The 20,776-nt window shown below is 37.8% G+C and overlaps 1 protein-coding gene across 1 annotated transcript in view; it reads right to left on the reverse strand.

Annotated features, from left to right (window-relative positions):
* Positions 1-20,776, reverse strand: part of asun (integrator complex subunit 13 asun) — a 409,288-nt gene that overhangs the window by 209,507 nt on the left and 179,005 nt on the right. The window lies entirely within an intron of this gene.

The following is a 20,776-nucleotide window of genomic DNA, read 5'->3' on the forward strand; positions in this document are numbered from 1 at the left end:
GTCCATTAATGTATGACCTGGCTTGAAACCTTCCAATATGTGCTTTAATCTCTTATCTGTGTTTCAAACACTTTTGAATTTCTGTTTCACTTTTGAAAAACACAAATTCAAAAGTGTTTACTAAAGAAGGGAGTTTTACTCATTGTAGAAATTCATCATTACTAATGCTATAGACTGAACTTTCACTTTCTTCAAAGAATATATCTTCATTGCTATAATGAAGATATATTCATTGCTTGATAGCATATATAGCTATCAAGGACACTGGTTCCATATTTTGTGAAAGACTTGGTAACTGTATTAATTCTCCATGAATTTTTCACCTATTCACATACCTGTGAAATTGTTGGTCACTTCATTTATCTTGTTGGTATAAAATCATCATTTGGTGTCTCCATCTGTTTGGTCTACTCCTTGTGCAGGGTTTGTTAATTGAGATGTTCAGAAGCTGCAGCTGGCTGTATCCTTCTGGAATTACAGCTGTTACCAAGATCTGAAATGGTCACATACTAAAAGAGCTAGCTTCTGTCAAAGACTAACTGGATGTTTTGACCATATTTTCTCCATCCATGGCTAAACAAAAACACTACAGAATGCACCTTATACCTTTGGATCACAGGATGCAGGGCAGCTTCCTATAGAAATTGTTTACTTTGCAAACAACTTCCATAAGAAGAAGTGCATCTTGTGGTCTAGGAAATGTGGTAATTATTTTTAACAATTTTTTTTTTTTTTTTTTACATTTTTTTTTTTTTTTATGATATACAAGGTGATATAGTTTATCAAGAAGTAAATTACCAAAAAACAGTTTGAGCAGTTCATTTGTGAACTGCTGTTCTGGAGTAGGTATGTATGATTGACTAAGACTAAGTACATGTACATATTTCACGCATAGGATCTCCAGGGTCATACATACCTATGATGGCCACTCCGAAACTAATGTTTCAGAATGTTTTTCCCACTCGTGTAATGTTGCATAGAAAATGTTGTGTCAGATGAAAATTCTGCAAGTTTCAACAATGCACATGAAGTGGTAGGACAACAGTAGTCTGGGAAAATGGAAGCAACATCAATGTGAATATGAAGCAGTGGTGTGTTACTGAATACAGAGAACATTACACCTACTGAGATTCGCTGATATTTGAAGAATGTTTATGGAGATTCGACAGTCCATGTGGGCACAGAAGGTGCTTTAGGTAATGGTTTGAAGGGCATGTCAAGGCCATCATCCTCGCACTGCAGTGCCAGTGGCGGAAAATGTATGAGAGAGCGAGAGGAGTCTTTAATGTAATGTAAACAATTCTGCATAACCTGGGATAGAGGAAATTGGATGCCAAGTAAATTCTATGAATGCTAGATCACAAAGAGCGAAGACTGTAGACTTGTGTCAATTTTCTGGTGTAGTATGCTGCACCAGAAAATTGATACAAGCAAGACCACAGGCAACAATTTTCTTGACAGCACCATCACTGAGGTGGGACCTAGGTACACCACTATAAACTGAAGCTGAAGGCAACACAAGGGTTCACCAATAACGAAGAAATTCAGGGCTATTCACTGGAAAAATCAAATCTTCAAATAGGCCTCTGGGGTTGGGAATATTCATATTCATAATAACTGCACAATCATACACTAACCATTATTAAAAATATAAATAGTGTTATGTTAAATTAAAAAAAATGATGTAAATAAATGAAATAAATAGAATGATATAATTCCACCGGATAAAACTGATAAAAAGGTAACTGTCTGTACAATAAAATACGAAATTTTAAACTGCAAAGAATAATTTACAATAAAACAATGTAGATCAGGGGTGGCCAACAAGTCGATTGCGATCTACCAGTCGATCGCAGATTTAATTTCAATCGATCACGACAAAATTTAAATATAAAGTCATCCCTCGATTTGTGCACCTTTTGCAATGTAATTTTTCAGATGGTAGATCGCGGCACATTTTGAAGGAAAAAAGTATATCACATCACAAATTAAGTAGCCACTCCTGATGTAGATAAAATACAGGATAATAAAACCAGTAAAAGCGCTAAAACACCGTAGCTTTCAGAGGCAACCACCTCCTTTTCAACAGTGAGGTTTATCGTATGGCACATCCTTAAATATCAGCAGGCTCATGGTTCTCAGCACATGTTTCTATAGGAGCATGGGCAGTATTCTCCCCCATGTGCACTGGAACCAGAAATGGCTCGGGAGCGTGCCAGGTGGAACCGCTCATCCCGTTCAAGAACGACCGCCTCAAAGAGGGGATGAATGCAGATTCCCCTGTCTCTTTTAATGGTATTGCTCCCAGAGGAACAAATCTGCAAGCTCTCAAGCCATTTGAGGTTCCAAAATCTATGTGCCCGGTCGAGAATAACAGCTTCATCTGGGGAGATTTGATGGTGCTCCTCCCAAAAATGTTCTGCCACAGCAGACTTCCCATAATCTGCGGTCTTTATCGCGTTCATATGCTCCCCCAGACGATCTTTAAACCGACGTTTTGTTTCACCAACATAACACTGCCCACAATCTGGGCACCTGATCTCATACACGACCCCACTTGTAAATTCCCTTGGTATGGGATCCTTGACCTGTGACACAACTGTGTGTGCAACCTCAGCCCTGGAAGCTGCACACAGCATGTCTGGCAATTGTGCAATACCCGAGCTATACGCTCAATTAGGCCCGGATAGTAGGGAATATACGCAGTGACAACTGGTGTAAAAGGTTCTCTTAGGCCATGCTCTGCTTCTCGGATATATTTATCTATGATCCTCTGGGAAGAGCCGTATTTTCTGAGATCTGCTGTGACACGTTTAATTTCTTCTTTTCTATCCTCGAAGGTGATGCAATAGGACCCAGAGCCTATCCAACAATGCCCTAATAACACTATTCTTATGATGGTTGGTTTGTGCCATATTGTAATGTGTATATTGGCCCCCGGCACATGGGTTTCCTATATACACTGGTTTTCACCCTAGGGCCTTCCCTATGAACCAACACATCAAGGAAAGGGAGGGTACCCTCTACTTCCACCTCCGAGGCAAACTGAATAAACGGGGAGAAGCTATTAAAGAAACCAAGCACCTCATCCTCTCTCCCCACATGGGCCTAACCCATGTGCTGGGGCCTGTTATTGTCAACCAGCACATAGATTTTGAAACCGCAAATGGCTCGAGAGCTTGCAGATTTGTTCCTCTGAGAGCAACAGACAGAGGGAAATCCGCATTCATTCCCTCTTCGAGGCGGTGGTTCTTGGATGGGATGAGCGGTTCCACGCTCCCGAGCCATTTCCGGTTCCAGTGCACGTGGGGAGAATACTGCCCATGCTCCTATAGAAACATGTGCTGAGAACTGTGAGCCTACTGATATTTAAGGATGTGCCGTACGATAAACCTCACTGTTGAAAAAGGAGGCGGATGCCTCTGAAAGCTACAGTGTTTTAGCGCTTCTAGTGGTTTTATTATCCTGTGTTTTATCTACATTGTTTTATTATAAATTATTCTTTGCAGTTTAAAATTTCATATTTTACTGTACAGACAGTTACCTTTTTATCAGTTTTATCTGGTGGAATTATATCATTCTATTTATTTCATTTATTTACATCATTATTTTAATATAACATAACACTATTTATATTGTTAATAATGGTTGGTGTATGATTGTGCAGTTATTATGAATTGGAAAAATCACTTGTTCTCTTATTTGGAACAAGAGAGGGGTTGAGTTATCCTTGTGAATTTCCTGGACTGGAGACATAGGATCAATTCTGCTTGCTATTTGGAACACTGAAGCTAAATGATATGAATTACAAGAAAGAAGAAAGGAAAATTTCTCCTTCAGCACGACAATGTGAGTATCGCCACGCTAGTAACCTAACAATGAATATCACTGCAGATTTTGACTTTTTGCACCTGCCAACTGTCCGAACTCTATGCCATCAGGCTTTCACCTGTTTGGCCCTATGAAGGATGTAATCTTTATGCAAACACTTTGTCAATGGCAAAGTGTCATTGCAGCCATAAAGAAGTGGTTCCTGCAGGGTGATGGCAACTTACATAAGGGGGGAAAACAGTGTGTTTCAGCAGTGAAATTATTATTATTACTATCTGTTTATTTATCTACAAATGCAAACAACACCGAGATGGCTATGTGCCAGGAGTGCGTGCTATTTTTAATCTGAGTTGCGAGGTGCTACATGTACACCTACCCTTTCCACAAAACTGACTGTTCCTTCAGCAACAGCATCATGTTAATATCATGTGATATAAAGCAGGTAGGCAGATATACAGGGGTGCTGTATGTGTGCAATTCAGTACAAGAATGGGCAAGATGAAAAATCTAAGTGACTGAATGTAGTAGGGTAGTTGGTGCCAGATGTGTCAATAAAGGTATCTCAGAAACCACCAACCCTTCTGAGATTTTCTCATGCAACTGTGTTTCAGATGGATTAAAATTGGTCCTGTGACCAAACAACAACTATCAAGTGGTGATCCTGTGCTCAAATGTGATGTGAGACCAATGGAAGCTGAGAAGACTTGTGCAGGGTAACAGAATGGCTACAATCAGCCAAATAATAACCTGGTACAACATGGTAATAACAAGAGAGGCATTTCATAATGGATAACTTGTTGTTCCGTGTAGTGAATTCATTTTGCTATAGATAACCAAACCAGGTTCTCCTATCAGCAGAAAATGAGAAGTTACAGTGAGCTCAGGTACACCAACAGTGGATAGTGAGGGACTGGAAAAACATTGCTTGGTCTGACAAATTCCACTTCCTGCTGTTCTGCAATAATGGGAAAACCAAAATATGACAAATGCATGAGTCTATAGACCCATCCTGCCAACTACCAATAATACAGCATAACAGTGTGCAGAATGTTTTCGTAGTGCACATTAGGCTTCTTGGTAGTAAAGGTGCAATGTTTGGATGCTACAGGTTATCTGGAAGTTGTTTCCAACCAGGACATATGCATCTGATAAATTGCAGCCATGCAGTGCATCAAATGGATACACTGCATGGTTGCAGTGTGTCTATCTGAGAATGGATTTGTATAAGAGAATAATGCACTATGTCACAAGGCCAAACCTTAAAAGAATTGATGCCAGGATCATGAGAGTGAATTATTCAGTCTACAGTAGTGGCCTCCTCCAATCACCAGATCTCAGTCCAATGGAGCACTTGTGGGACGAAGTAAAATGAGCTCTTCACAGTAGATATCTGCAATCATCCAATTTGAAACACTCACATTTGGTGAGTATGGGCTTGGCCAACCCAGGGTCCTGAGCTGGATATCATCATCATCATTCTTCTCTTTCTTGGTGATTCTTTACTTCTCTCTATAAGAGTAACTCGGGAATTTTTTTTTTTTTTTGGCAGGTGCAGCATAAGCCTCAGGCTTCCTTGCACCATATGGCTAATAATCATAACTGTAGGAAGCAAATAAGTCAACATGGACTAGCATCCCTGAGGCATATGGTTTTGACACCTCACTGAGTCCATGCCATGCCATGATGAATCTAGACTGTTTTTTGAAGGCTAATGGGAAACCTGCTCACTAATAGGTAGGGATATACCTAATAAAGTGACCACTGAATATACAGAGTGCACATCGGCTCAACTTAAGAAAATATACATAAACATTGAATTATAACAAAGGTTTGAAATTATATAAAAATTCTGAAATTACTATTTCTTGATGCATGGTAGCTGACAATCTTTTATTTTACATATAGTTATTACAGTTTTATTACAATTAGTTGAAGTTAAACATTAAATAATATTTAATATTTAAATATTAAATTATATTATGTCAAATATTTGAATTTATGCAGGTATATATATTACATAAAGTAGGATTATCACTTGCTACGCTAATCTCTTTCAGTTTTAAATGGCACATAGAAAAATGAACACTTTAATAGATTCCCATTAGTTGTATTAGAATCAGAAATTCAAAAATTTGAAGCTGTACTGTTTTTGTTATCAAATTATGCTATTGTAGATGATCCGAGAACTGAAAAACAATTATTTATCTAATACCGTACTTACTTTCTGTAGCCAGCATTTTCACAAAACCTTTCTTGGTCAATTTTTAGGTTATTAAAGATTCATTGGAACAGCATGTTTATTGGAAGTATCTTTTCAGAGAGTCAAGTATGCTAAGCACTGGATAAAGTGGAAGGATTTGTAACATGGGTTGCACTGGTCCATGGCCAGATAATGCAGGTTTCTACATGTGGAGTATCAAGCTTTCTAGTAAGCAATCTGGTAAATGTATAAATATTCCACATGTGGATGAATTGATTCTAGGGTTGCATGCTTGGTTTATGTATAATATGACCCTAGATATGTTGAAGGGATATCCAGTAACCTTATTCACACATCTCAAAAGCCAATATCCAGGCCAAAAATAGCTTTAATATGGTAAGTTGATACTAAAGGCAGAAACATAAAGGGGTACTAATATAACACATTTCAAAATGTAATAAATGGCAAGAATAGCGTTCTCAGTTCCCACAAGCTCCTGTCTCTGGTAGACAATAACGCAGAGTATGTTTTTTGTCCTTCATGCAGGCAAAAGGTGGTTTAAAGGTGAGATCGCCATCCTCAGAGACTTCAATATCATTTTGTACTTTCTTTTTTCAGGCTATCACTTAAGGTGATTTTTTGCATTTAACTTTAGCACACTCTAAATATCTCTAAATAGGTCTACAAGGCTTGGACAATTCATATTGGACAATTAGACTTTACACCAGCCGGTATTCAAATAAACAAATTCCAATCTTGCAACTAAAACACTTTATTTACAATAAAATAAAATAAAATACGAGCATATAAAATTAAATGAAATGAAATACATAGTAGTCTAAAACTGATGCGATTTAATTTACAATACAATACAAAAATATAAAATATGATGATAAAAGCGATAAAATCAATTAATAAAATAAAATACCGTAACAACTGTAGCTTTCGGAGATAGCAATCCCCTTTCTCAACAGCATATTTCTGCTGTGTAGCACATCCTTAAGTAGCAGATCCACGGCACTCATCACATGGTTCCTCAGGAGTAAGGCCGGAATTTCCCATTTATGCACCGGAACCGGAAATGGCTCGGGAGCGCGCTAGCTGAAACCGTTCATCTCGCCCAAGAACCACGCTTTCCAAGAGGGGATGCAAACGTACACCTTTGTCTCTATTAATGGAATTGCTAGTTACCCTAATACATAAACTCTCAAGCCATTTACAGTCCCAGAACCCCTGTGCATGATCCGCGATGACAGCATCCTCCGGGGAGATTTGATGTTGCTTCTCCCAAAAATGTTCTGCCACGGCAGACTTCCCATAATTTGCGGACTTTATTGCATTCATATGCTCCCCCAGACGGTCTTTCAGTCGTCCCTCCGTCTCACCTACATAACACACCCCACAATCTGGGCATTTAATCTCGTATACCACCCTCACTGTTGGCTTCTTTCGCTATGGGGTCTTTGACACAAGATATCACTGTGTACAACCTCCGTCCCGGGAGTTGCACACAGCGTATCTGGCACCCCCGAATTACTTGTGCAATGTGGTCTGAAAGGCCCGGATAGTAAGGAATGTATGCAGTGCTCACAGGGGCAAATGGCTCGGTACGGGTGGACTCCGCTCCTCTAATAATTCTGTCCAACACCCTCTGGGGGTAGCCACATTTCTTGAGATCTGCCGTGACACGAATAATTTCGTTATCTCTGCCCTCGGAGGTGCTACAGTGGGACCACACCCTATCGACTAAAGCCTTGACAACACTACCCTTGTGATGGCTGGCTTGTGCCGAGGTATAATGAGTATATTGACCTCGGCACATGGGCTTTCTAAACACCATGGTCTTGAGCCTACAACCATCCCTAATAACCAACACGTCAAGGAATGGTAGGGTTCCCTCTGCTTCCACCTCCGAAGTAAATTTAATAAAAGGGGAGAAGCTATTAAGTACATCAAGTATCTGATCCTCCCTCCCCTTTTGTATAATGGTGAATGTGTCATCAACAAATCTTTTCCACTAAATGATGATCTAAGGATTACCAGAAGACAAATTGGTTTGGCTCTAGAATGTGTTAATAATATAACTCCTGTACATCGATCATTGGTAATGAAATTAATTTTGGAGAAAACAACTAAGGTTTCAGATGTGTATAAACAGATGCAAATCAGCAAATTTAACAGATTATTAGAGGAGGCAGTGATTACTCATGACCATGTTAATACTAATTTTATTTGTAATCTCAGTAGAAAGCGACTAAGGAACAGGAGGGGGTTTTAAGCTTGGGCACCAAGTTTGCTCTGATGCCCAACAAACCTCCCATCGTGGAAATAGCCATGGGCATCGAGAGAGCTGTTTATAAGTTACCAGCGATCCAGGCTGATGAAGTACGCATTAGAACTGCGGCTATCCTGAGCCAGGCCAAGTCGGCCCCCTCCAACCTTAGTACTAGTCAAAAAAAGGGCTTTGAGGGAACTTACACAAGACGATGAAATCACAGTCTTACCTGCAGACAAGGGTAGAGCCACAGTTATTTTAGATAAGGAGCAATATTTTAATAAAGCTTTGGAATTATTGAAAGATACCACTACGTACAAAGTTGTCCGTAGAAATTCGTTGGTTAGTGTGGAACGACAACCTTACACAGTGTTGGCACAAGTCAGGATGGATATCCAAGGAGGTATATTGGTGATTACATGCTGCTGGATGCCGCTTACCCAGATTCTACGGGCTCCCCAAGATATATAAAGTGGGTGTACGACTCAGGCCAATTGTGTCATTTGTCAATAGTCCCACGTATGCTCTATCAAGGTACTTAGCCAAGTTGATCGCACCCATAGTAGGACTTTCCAACTTGGTTATCAAGAATAGCAAAGAGTTTGTGGATTTTATAAAAGGACAGACTATACGAGAAGACGACATTATGATTTCTCTTGACGTTACATCATTGTTTACTTGTATCCCTATTAAATTCGGAGTCCAGTGTGTCAGAATGGCATTAGAAAAGGATGTTTTGTTAAGTAATGTCTCCTCTAAGTGTTAATGATATTTGTGAGGGTGTGGAGTTCTGTTTATCCAGTACCACCATGATTTTCCAAGATGTCATGTATAAGTAGAACCATGGCACAGCCTTGGATTCCCCCATTAGTGCCATAGTGGCTAACTTAGCTATGGAAGAGTTTGAAGTTCGAATTTTTGAGGATTTGGAATTTCCCATGCATAATGGAAAAGATTTGTTGATGACACATTCACCATTATACAAAAGGGGAGGGAGGATCAGATACTTGATATACTTAATAGCTTCTCCCCTTTTATTAAATTTACTTCGGAGGTGGAAGCAGAGGGAACCCTACCATTCCTTGACGTGTTGGTTATTAGAGATGGTTGTAGGCTCAAGACCATGGTGTTTAGAAAGCCCATGTGCCGAGGTCAATATACTCATTATACCTCGGCACAAGCCAGCCATCACAAGGGTAGTGTTGTCAAGGCTTTAGTCGATAGGGTGTGGTCCCACTGTAGCACCTCCGAGGGCAGAGATAATGAAATTATTCGTGTCACGGCAGATCTCAAGAAATGCGGCTACCCCCAAAGGGTGTTGGACAGAATTATTAGAGGAGCGGAGTCCACCCGTACCGAGCCGTTTGCCCCTGTGAGCACTGCATACATTCCCTACTATCCGGGCCTTTCAGACCACATTGCACGGGTAATTCGGGGGTGCCAGATACGCTGTGTGCAACTCCCGGGATGGAGGTTGTACACAGTGATATCTTGTGTCAAAGACCCCATAGCGAAAGAAGCCAACAGTGGGGGTGGTATACGAGATTAAATGCCCGGATTGTGGGGTGTGTTATGCAGGTGAGACGGGGCGATGCCTGAAAGACCGTCTGGGGGAGCATATGAATGTAATAAAGTCCGCAAATTATGGGAAGTCTGCCGTGGCAGAACATTTTTGGGAGAAGCAACATCAAATCTCCCCGGAGGATGCTGTCATCGCGGATCATGCACAGGGGTTCTGGGACCGTAATTGGCTTGAGAGTTTACGTATTAGGATAGCTAGCAATTCCATTAATAGAGACAAGGGTGTATGTTTACATCCCCTCTTGGAAAGCGTGGTTCTTGGGCGAGATGAATGGTTTCAGCTAGCGCGCTCCCGAGCCATTTCCGGTTCCGGTGCATAAATGGGAAATTCCGGCCTTACTCCCGAGGAACCATGTGATGAGTGCTGTGGATCTGCTACTTAAGGATGTGCCACACAGCAGAAATATGCTGTTGAGAAAGGGGATTGCTATCTCTGAAAGCTACAGTTGTTACGGTATTTTATTTTATTAATTGATTTTATCGCTTTTATCATCATATTTTATATTTTTGTATTGTATTGTAAATTAAATCACATCAGTTTTTTTTAGACTACTATATATTTTATTTCATTTCATATGCTTGTATTTTATTTTATTTTATTGTAAATAAAGTGTTTTAGTTGCAAGATTGGAATTTGTTTATTTGAATACCGGCTGGTGTAAAGTTTAATTGTTCAACACTCTAAATATGCTTACAAATTTCTTATTATACTGCATATTTGTTGATTGATCTGATACCTGGTCAGTATTTGTTATAAAGTTGTTATTTCGAGTGAGAAAAGGTTCCAGTGCAGCTGCAAAAAGTGTGGCTGACAAGAATGTGCCTTGGGAATGGGTATCCCTTGAGATGGAGAATTCGGCCTGTAGATCTTAATACAGTGGATTCTGGTTATTTGGACCACCGGTTAATTGGGGCAGCCATTTATTTGGGACAAATCTTAAAGAACAGAACCTAATCGAGAAAATAACCAGGGTTTACTTTGCTTAATTGGGACAATATGCCGTTTAATTGGGGCAAGAGACCACAGCACTAGAGATTACCCTATGATTGTCTCCGATTGTTCAGTTGGATTTCTGGAGGTCACAACCACAAAACAATAAAAACAATTAGCAGTCACCTGTTTATTGGGCTTTTCTGTTAGTGCAATCTATCATAAATGGATAGTAAATTCGATCGTATTGAATTTGCGATAATACCGACAGCTGGAATTCTGTGGGTTATTATGGTGAAAGTGTTTACACTTCCATGTAATCTTCAATCATATAAAAATATTAATTTTCAGAATCTTCTCTTCATTCCTATTTTTAAAGCTTCGTAACTTGCTATTCCGTTCTCACTTGCGCATATCGTGTTACTTGCAATTTGTGTGTGCCGTGTTCTTTGTTATTGATTGCTTATCTTTTTACTGTTTTAAATTTTAAGCCCCACCCACAAATGTCAGTGAACAGAAATGTGAACTATGTACGTATATACAATAGTATGTACATATTACATTAAATATTAATTATTCTAATTATCACATATATTCTTCCGATTTTCATGTATTATTTAATTTGAAAGGTAATAAAGGGTAAATTTGTGCTTAATATATCTTTACTTTTATAGCCTGTGGATAATATTCCTCCTATTTTTGCTAATTAGAATCACTGTTTAATAAAATTAAAATTCAATTCACAAACGTGGTCACAATGACCGGCGCTTACTACATATCGTATAGTGAACGGTACTTTACTGTGGTGAGTTCATCGTAACATGATTTGATTGTACAGGGAACCAATTGTAAAACGGGATCCATTGTATTTTTACCTTTTTTTATGTGAAACTTCGGATAATTGGGGCAGCTGCTTAATAGGGCCAAAATGCACTAGTCCCGACGTGTCCCAAATAACCGGAATCGACTGTATTGTGTAAAGATTTTCTTTATTTTAACATAGTATGTAGTATTTTCAAAATATTTCCTTTAATATTAGAGATGGCACTGGCTTCCTAAGAGAGCTGGGACTGAGACATTATCACATGCAATTACAATGTCTAAAAAGGTTATATCTAGTTGTTTATTTGCTGTTTAGGGCTTGCTAAATGAAAGTAGGTTAGAGCCCCATAAGTCTGTTGATCTCTTAAGACAATGTGACCATTCAGGAAGGAGTATTTCAAAATCCTTTTGCAAAGCACAAGGACTATAGACCAATCACAAATATTCTATAATTCCTAACAGTTTAGATTATTCAATTTGAGGACTGGTCAGACATTGCACCAAATTTTTGGGAAACTGGACTTATTATTTTATTAGAGTTTATTTATTACGAGTATGAGTTTTTTTACAATCACTTTTCAACTAGTTTGGATTCCAACATTGATAAAGGTCCTTGTGAGCTATTTTCTTCTTGTTTTAAGCCACTGCATAATTTTACTTTTGTTTTCTTAAGTATCCTGTTGGTTTATGCCATGTGGAGTGCCAAAAGTGCATGATGTCCAATCCAGTAAAGTGCAGTGGTCTAAGGGTGACAATCTTTTTTTTTTTAATATCTTTCTTTCTTTTTCTACCATACAGTTTTTGCATGTTCTTGTTTATTATTATTATTTTTTTTTAATTTGATAAAACAGATGTGTAGATGTCTTTGGAGATACAAGTCCTGATTTTTACCATTTTTGAAACTTTTGTTTTTTGAAGAAAACTAAGTGTGGGTTGAACTAGTTGTTTGCACTCTTTGAAAATGTAATGTCTTTTTACACTCCATCTAGGGCTGCTTGAAATAGTTTGTTTGCATCAAGATTATCGCTTACTCTGTGGATTTTGTTTAATATTCATTCCAACTGAATTCTGTGACATGTTTTAATATAACTTACAAGGGGCGTAGCTCATATGGTAGAGCGCTCACTTAGCATGCGAGAGGTACCGGGATCGATGCCCGGTGCCTCCAATTGCTATTTTTTTTGCCTTTAGCCAGCGAGTGGTTGGTTGGTGGAACAGACTTCCATACCTTGTCGTGGAAGTTGATAGCCTAAATAAGTTTAAGGCTCAGCTGGACAGGTATTTCGAACGAACAGAGGGGTGAAGTGGAAGTGGTTATTTTTTATTTATTTATTAGTAAATTAATAAGAGGAGTTTACCTCAATATAGTACGTGGAACACTTCCGTATGATACCCTCCAGAAATTAAAACGGAAAAAACGAAAAAATCGACAACTTACCGGTACATTAAAGTAAAATATAAATAATTAAAGTAAATTATAAATAATTAAATAATCAATTTAACACAATTCAAAATCAATTCAAAACAATTAAAATTCAAATTAACGCAATTAAAAGAATCTAACGAAAATATTCAAAACGATTTTCGTTAGATTCTTTTAATTGCGTTAATTTGAATTTTAATTGTTTTGAATTGATTTTGAATTGTGTTAAATTGATTATTTAATTATTTATAATTTACTTTAATTATTTATATTTTACTTTAATGTACCGGTAAGTTGTCGATTTTTTCGTTTTTTCCGTTTTAAGGAAGGAAAATCGTTTTGAATATTTTCGTTAGATTCTTTTAATTGCGTTAATTTGAATTTTAATTGTTTTGAATTGATTTTGAATTGTGTTAAATTGATTATTTAATTATTTATAATTTACTTTAATTATTTATATTTTACTTTAATGTACCGGTAAGTTGTCGATTTTTTCGTTTTTTCCGTTTTAATTTCTGGAGGGTATCATACGGAAGTGTTCCACGTACTATATTGAGGTAAACTCCTCTTATTAATTTACTAATATCATTATCAACGTAGAACATATTGAGTATTACAGCTCTGATTCATACTATTTATTTATTTATTTTACTTTATTTTTTTTTTTTTGGCTGATGCTGCATAAGCTTGCTTTCTTGCATCAAATGCCTCTACTAATGCTAATGCTAAATGCTAATGCTAACTTTCCTATCTGCATGGCACTGATTGTAAAGTGTGGTTTAAGAAGCTTTTGAATTGTGGTGAGAAGGAAATCTTTTATAATTAGCATTAGCGTTAATTGAAGCATATGATGCAAGAAAGCAAGCTTATACAGCATCAGCCAAAAAAAAAAAAAAAAAAACCAATTCCCATTTCACCCATCTGGTCACTCCAGATATTTGTCTAGTTCAGCCTTAAATTTATTTAAGCTATCAACTTCCACAACAACAGATGGAAGTCTGTTCCAGCAATCAACTACCCAATGGCTAAAGACAAACTTCTGCACATCTATTCTACAACTGTCTTTCCTCAATTTGAATCTATGCCCCCTCAAGTTCTTAATCTGAGCAAGCAGAAGTATCCCATCAGCATTGAGCCTGCTCAAACGATTCAAGGGTTACTGGTTACTTGATTATTAATGAAGTAACCAGTAAATGGTTAGAGCCCCAAAATTTGAATTCTCTGGAATTTCTTCAGTTAAGCATTGTTTCTGTTTAAGATCTACTGTGTTGTCATTTCTTTGTTCTTCAGGAATATTTCAGGTCATTCCTTCATTTACTGCATCTCATGTGCTGTTTCATAGTTCCTATTCATTTTTTTACATTCACTGTGCAGATCTGAGTTCTGAGGTCCACAGCCAGGTTTGAAGATATTCCTGCTTCTTTTTATTGTTTTTCCTTTTTAGGGTAGTTTCCTGTGTAGCATACAGTGACTGGTTTAGACCTTATAAGTTCATATTCTCATGGGAAAATGGCTGCAATATAGCCTAATTTGCTGATGCACCTAAAACCCAACAACATTCCCTTTGGTCCTTGAGGTTGTCACAGACATTCCCTCAGATATGCCATACAAGCTGTACTTACTACCTGGGAGTCTAAAATGCTGATATCCGGGTGACACTCAAGTCAAGTGGACCCAATTTCGGCGAAGTCTGGATGGTCTGTGACAGCCAAATCCTCTGCTTACACCTTCACGATGGTGGGACTGTTAGTAATCCTGGGTATAACCTCCATGCACAAGTACATGATGGGTGATCACCCAGGTGTGAACCAACGAAAGCAGGGGTCGAGGTGTGGCACCCACAACACATGGAGGAATGCCACCCCCTCTATGTTACCAGGCAGTACTAGGTGGTAGATGACTCTCATCAACCGGTGCAATACCACCACTTTGCTTATTGGAGGCTTGAAGTGGTGAAACCCATGTTTAGTCTCTAGAACTAAGTTCCATTCAACCCTTCCCTATCTCTTCCATCATGGTATGATTGATGACTTTTGAGGATATGATGAACATCGCGGCGAGATCCAATATTCCATACATTTCAAGGGTACAGCTCTAAAACGGTGTTTTAGAGGATGTGACTTTTGAGGATATGATGAACATCGTGGCGAGATCCAATATTCCTTACATTTCAAGGGTACAGCTCTAAAACGGACCGAACCTATTCGTAACTCTCAAGGAGGCTTCCAGATCAGCTAGTGTATAATCTTGCTACCTCTACTCTGCCAGATAGTGACTGGAAGGAGTCCGAGTAGTGTGTATGCGGGGAGCATTGTCGAGGCCATTTTTTGTCAAGGATCTGGGTATATTCTTACCATGCATACGCCATATCCAAAAATTTCATTACTTCATACAGCATGTCCCACCCATTTTTTCTTACTATTGAATATACCATGAATTGTCAAACTAATAGAGCAAGCTTATCTGCAAAAAGATCTAAACCTCCCAAGCACTTCCTAATTCATTTCACAAATATACGTGGTCTCAATTCTAATCTCAATGATGTCCATTTCCACTTGCAGTCTGCCAAACCCCATGTACTTTTTCTGACAGAATCTCAGTTATTGGTTGATTCAACTACTGCTCATCTGAGTTGCCCAAATTATTTGCTGTATGATTCCTTTTGCCCCAAAGGTGGTACTTGTGCATATGTCCAATCCAATTTTCTCTGTCAGTGACTTGGTAATTTGGAATCTCCTCTTTTCGATCTTCTCTGGCTTAAAATATCATATCTATACCTCATTGTGTCAAATTCATCTGTTGTCTCTACCATTCTCCCAACTCCACTAATCACCTGGAGCTCTTTGACTTCCTCTCTTTGCAACTTGACTTTCTCCAGTCCAACTTTCCTAACAGTGAGGTAATTTCCTTGGTGATTTTAATGTTCACAACTCCAGCTGGTTTCCGTTTTCTATACTGCAATAATTAAAGACCAACACCAGCCAAGGAATTAAAAATTTTACTATAAAAATAAAATATACAGAATATAATGAAATACTGTGATACACTATCAGAAGACTAAAATATTACAATAAATTACGATAAAACGTTAAAAATATACTGAAGCAATAAAATTATCTAAAATAAACTGGATTAAAAGCGATAAAACCTGAAGCTTTCGGAGACTGCTGTCTCCTTCTTCAACAGTTGAAGAAGTAATTCTTAGTAGTGAATATTAGTAATTCTCGTTCCCAGTCTGAAATGAACTTCTCTAGGGGGGGATTGTGAAATGTATTTGGGTTTCTATTGTATGCTGATTTGTGCAGAGAAAGGTCTGCTTATGGTAGTCAGAAGTACCATTTTCTTGGCTTCTTGGTATGTAACACAATGTTCTACTTTATATCATCTGCTTTACTCTTTTCCATTATTCATAGTTTTTTTAATAGGCAGAATGGTCCCCGTTACAGTTTGAACATTTCGGTTTCTTGGCCAGGCATTTCTCATTGGTTTGTTTCTGAGATCCACCATGGAAACAGACAGCAACTCTATGGCATGTCATTTGTGAATGACCATATATTTGGCATTTGAAACAACAGGAGGATTTGGAATATATAGTCTGATGAAGGAGGTCTGGAAGTATTAAAGGTCAGAATGAGATTTCTCATTGAAGTAACTGTCCCATCTCTATTTATCTTTATTCTTCTAACACTTATGACACATTTTTCCAACTCATTTTTCATTTCTTCTCTGAAGATGGTGATAAGGTCCCATTCAGAAATTACTCCTTTTGATGTGTCCAGGGTATTATGGAGAGAGAGACCGTTACTGGAAGCCCACCAAATGTTGTCATTTGAAGCAGCCTTTCTGGATATTTTGCGTTAAATGTCTTGACTAAAATGTTGCCTGATTTAAGTTGTTAACAATTTTAGATGTTCTAGCCATGCTTTCTAGTTTCTGGATAGCAAATGAAAATAGTTTATTTTAATGGCTGGTCTTTTAATGTAGAATGAAGGATTATAAGTGTAGATGCATGAAGCAATGACATGTTCCTTTTTTTTTTTTCTTTTCTTTTGGTAACAAAGATGTTGTTATTCTAATTTTTCCAACTCATTGAAGCTAGATCTTTAGAATCCCTGGTTGCGATGTTTGAATCACTCATGTTTACTCCAGTTATCCCTAAGTGTGAGTTTTTTTTGCAGGGTTTCCCTGCCACGGGGAGGAAGGAGGAGTATTCATCGAAAAGAATACATAGAATTCTTTTCAATATAAAAATCACCTTATAATCACATAGAAATTTCCAAATCACTAAAGATCTAATTATCAACAGAAATTCTTCATGCATTAGGAATCTAAAGGTGAAAAACCTGCTGGACGGTAGCGCCACAGTGTACTGAAATGGGATTTACTTAAAGACATAACTACTATCAAGAGTAAATGGAAGAGCTTTTGATTTCATAAGGGTGAATTGAGTGATCTCAAGCAGTTTTTAATTTCTATGCAATGGCACAACTGATAATGTGTTATCAACAACAAATTCTAAATGGGAAGTAACCGAAGAAGCTACTAGGCTTTTCATACCAACTAAGAAATACTGTTCAAGGCTTAGACCTAAATGGAAGTCACATCAGATGGTTTGGTTTTTTTTTTTTTTTTTTTTTTAGGAGCATTAGCAACTAAGGCCATATTGCTCCGGGATATGCGGTGGTCATTCCTTGACCTTTCCGCATACTCCGTATTTGGTGGTGACGGGCTCGAACCCCGGTCTAATCAAGAAGCATGCGCTACGCACTGCTGCTCCTTCCCACCTGGCTGCGGAGGCGCCACACACATCAGATGAGACTTGTGGCAGGGATGAAAAATGCATGGGATGAAAATAATTTATCAAAGTCTTGTTTGATTATATTAACAGTAAAAGGAAGGGGTTGAATCATATTGGGACTATCAATGGTCTAATTGTTAATGATTCTGTTAGGCTGCTGACAAACTGAATAGGAATTTTGCATCTACATTCACACATGAAGAATTCTTTAGGGAAGGAGATACCAGAAGTTTATCAAACTCTAAGAGGAAGCAAAATGATTCTGTGATAACTGAGAGGAAAGTGGAAGAGGAAGAGAAATTGTTGAAGCTAAACATAAGAAAGGTAGATACATAGGGTGGATGGGATCTAAACAATTATATTAATGGAGGCAGAAAAGGAGGTAAGCATATCCTTAGCCATAATTATGAGAATCTTAAAATTAATTGGAGGTCTCTATGGACAGGAAATGTGAGAATGTATCCCAAATTGACAGAGGTGGGGTCAAGAGGTAACATGAATAATTCCAGACCTGTTAGCTTAACTTCTTTCCAGGGAAAATAATGGAGTCACTGGTAAAAGAAGTAATGCAGGATTATCTAGACAGGAATGCAATTATACTGCAGTCACAGCATGGATTTGTAAAGGGGCAATCTGTTTTTGACCAATCTAATTGGATATTATGATGCAGTGACAAAGGAACTGGATGCAAAAAATAATTTTGATATCATACAGATTTCAGGAAAGTTGTCCCATACATAGGATCAGTGTGGCATTAGGGGCAAGTTAGTGCTATGGAAAAAAGGGATGGTTGAGTGGGAGAAGACAAGAGTGGTTATTGATGGACACTGCTCTTCATGTTCTAACATTAGTGGAGTTTTCTATGGTTCAATGCTGGACCATTGTTGCTTCTATATTATTAATGATATTGATGAAGGTATATCAGGTTTAATGTCTTAGTTTATAGATAATACAAAGGTTGGCAGGGTGGTTAATGAAAGTAATCAGGGTATGCTACTGCAACAAGATCTAGATAAATTAGAAAGATGGCTGAAAAGTGGCAATTAAAAGTTTAATATTAACAAATGTAATGTACAAATGCATGTGGTTAGCAGTAATCGCAGATTAATGTTCCAAGTTTGTAGTACCATACTCAGAGTTGTGGAGAATAAAAAAGATTTGGAATAACTGTGCAGTCAGATGTGATGACTTCTGAGCAATGTACACAGGCTGCCAGGCCAGCTAATGGGATTTTGTATATGATATATATATATATATAGGAAGTTAGCTAGCAGGGATAAGGAGTGATTATCCCATTGTACAATGTAATGGTTATGTAGCACCTTGAGAACTGAATACAGATCTGGAGGCCTAATTTCACAAAGAATGTAAATCTGCTGGAATGGAGGGCAGAGAAGGGCAATGAGATTGGAGAAATAAACAAAAGGGTGGTCTTACCAAGAAAGGCTTCAGTTCTGCAAACTGAAACTAGGCACCTGTAAAGTGATCTGATTGAAGTGTTTAATGGACTGAGCAAGCTTAATGCTGATGGCATTCTTCCACTTGCTCAGACTACACACATGAGAGGGCATAAATTCAAATTGAGGAAGGATGGTTGATTGTTGGAAAAAACTCCATCTATCCATGTGGAAGTTTTGCTAATTAATATTAATGCTTAGCACTTAGGGTCTCCCATGATTATCCTAGGATTTCAATCTAGGATATCTGCACTGCTCAGAAAACATCATGACTGATTGCACAACTAACTTCAGGTCATTTTTGTTCTTTGCTGCCTTGAGTGTGGTATCACACACTTAGTGTGTTATGGGATTACTGCATATTGGTAGGCAGATGAATGACTTCTCAGCCCATCTGCTTAATTTTTCTAGATTTTGCTACAATAGTATATCCTGATTACTGTCATTAACTACTCTGCCAACCTTCATATCATTTGCAAACTTAGACATTAAGCCTTATTAACACAATTAATAATTTTTTTAATGGCTGGTATGTTCATTAACATAATTAATAAATATAGAAAAAAAAAAAAAAAATGGGCACAGCACTGAACCCTTGGGTGCTCCACTAATAACATTAGTCCAAGAATAGCAGTTCCCATGGAACAGTATCAAAAACTTTTCTGAAACCTATATATGTGATGTCCAAATTATATTTTTCATCCAGTTCCACTGTTACTGTATCGTAATATCCAATCAGATTTATCAGACAAAATTACCCCTTAACAAATCCATGGTGTGACTATCATATAACTGCATTCACTACCAGATGGTCCTGCATTACTTCTTCAACCAGTGACTCCATTATTTTCCATGGAACAGAAGACAAGCTTAAAGGTCTATAAATGCTCACTTCACCCAATGACTTCCCTTTGTGAATTGGGGAGACATTTGCGCATAATGGTCCTACTGTCCAGACTTGGCTGTCAAAAGCATTTCCAAAGCTTCACCAGACAGGGGAGTTCTGAACTCAGTTTTCGTTTTTTTAAACAGGCTGAATATTCTAATACTTCATAATAGTATATGGCAGGTGTGCACACTTAAAATGATTTAACTGATGCTGCAAGACATCTGTTGCTGTACCTTTAATGACACAAAGGAGTACTGAAACTTTTCCACAAAAAATTTCAAATTTGAAAACAATGCACTGCCAACTGATAAAATTTTTGCTACTTCAGCATTCAAAAGAATATTATTTTTCAGTGGGAACTTGTGTACCACTTAGTCACATGTAGTCATAAAGTACTTTCTCACAGAACAAGAAAAACAGAACTTTTTCTTGTTTTAGACTCTCCACAATCTTGGAAATAGAAATGCTTTTGACAGAGTCAGAGTCATACTTCTGACTTATAGTCTGCTATTTTAATCAATTTCCAACATGGAAGTGAAAGATTGAAAACTATTGGTAAAACAAATTTG

This window comes from Mastigoproctus giganteus, chromosome 4, assembly GCF_048544385.1.
Source record: "Mastigoproctus giganteus isolate SK-2022 chromosome 4, ASM4854438v1, whole genome shotgun sequence".
Lineage (NCBI taxonomy): Eukaryota > Metazoa > Arthropoda > Arachnida > Uropygi > Thelyphonidae > Mastigoproctus > Mastigoproctus giganteus.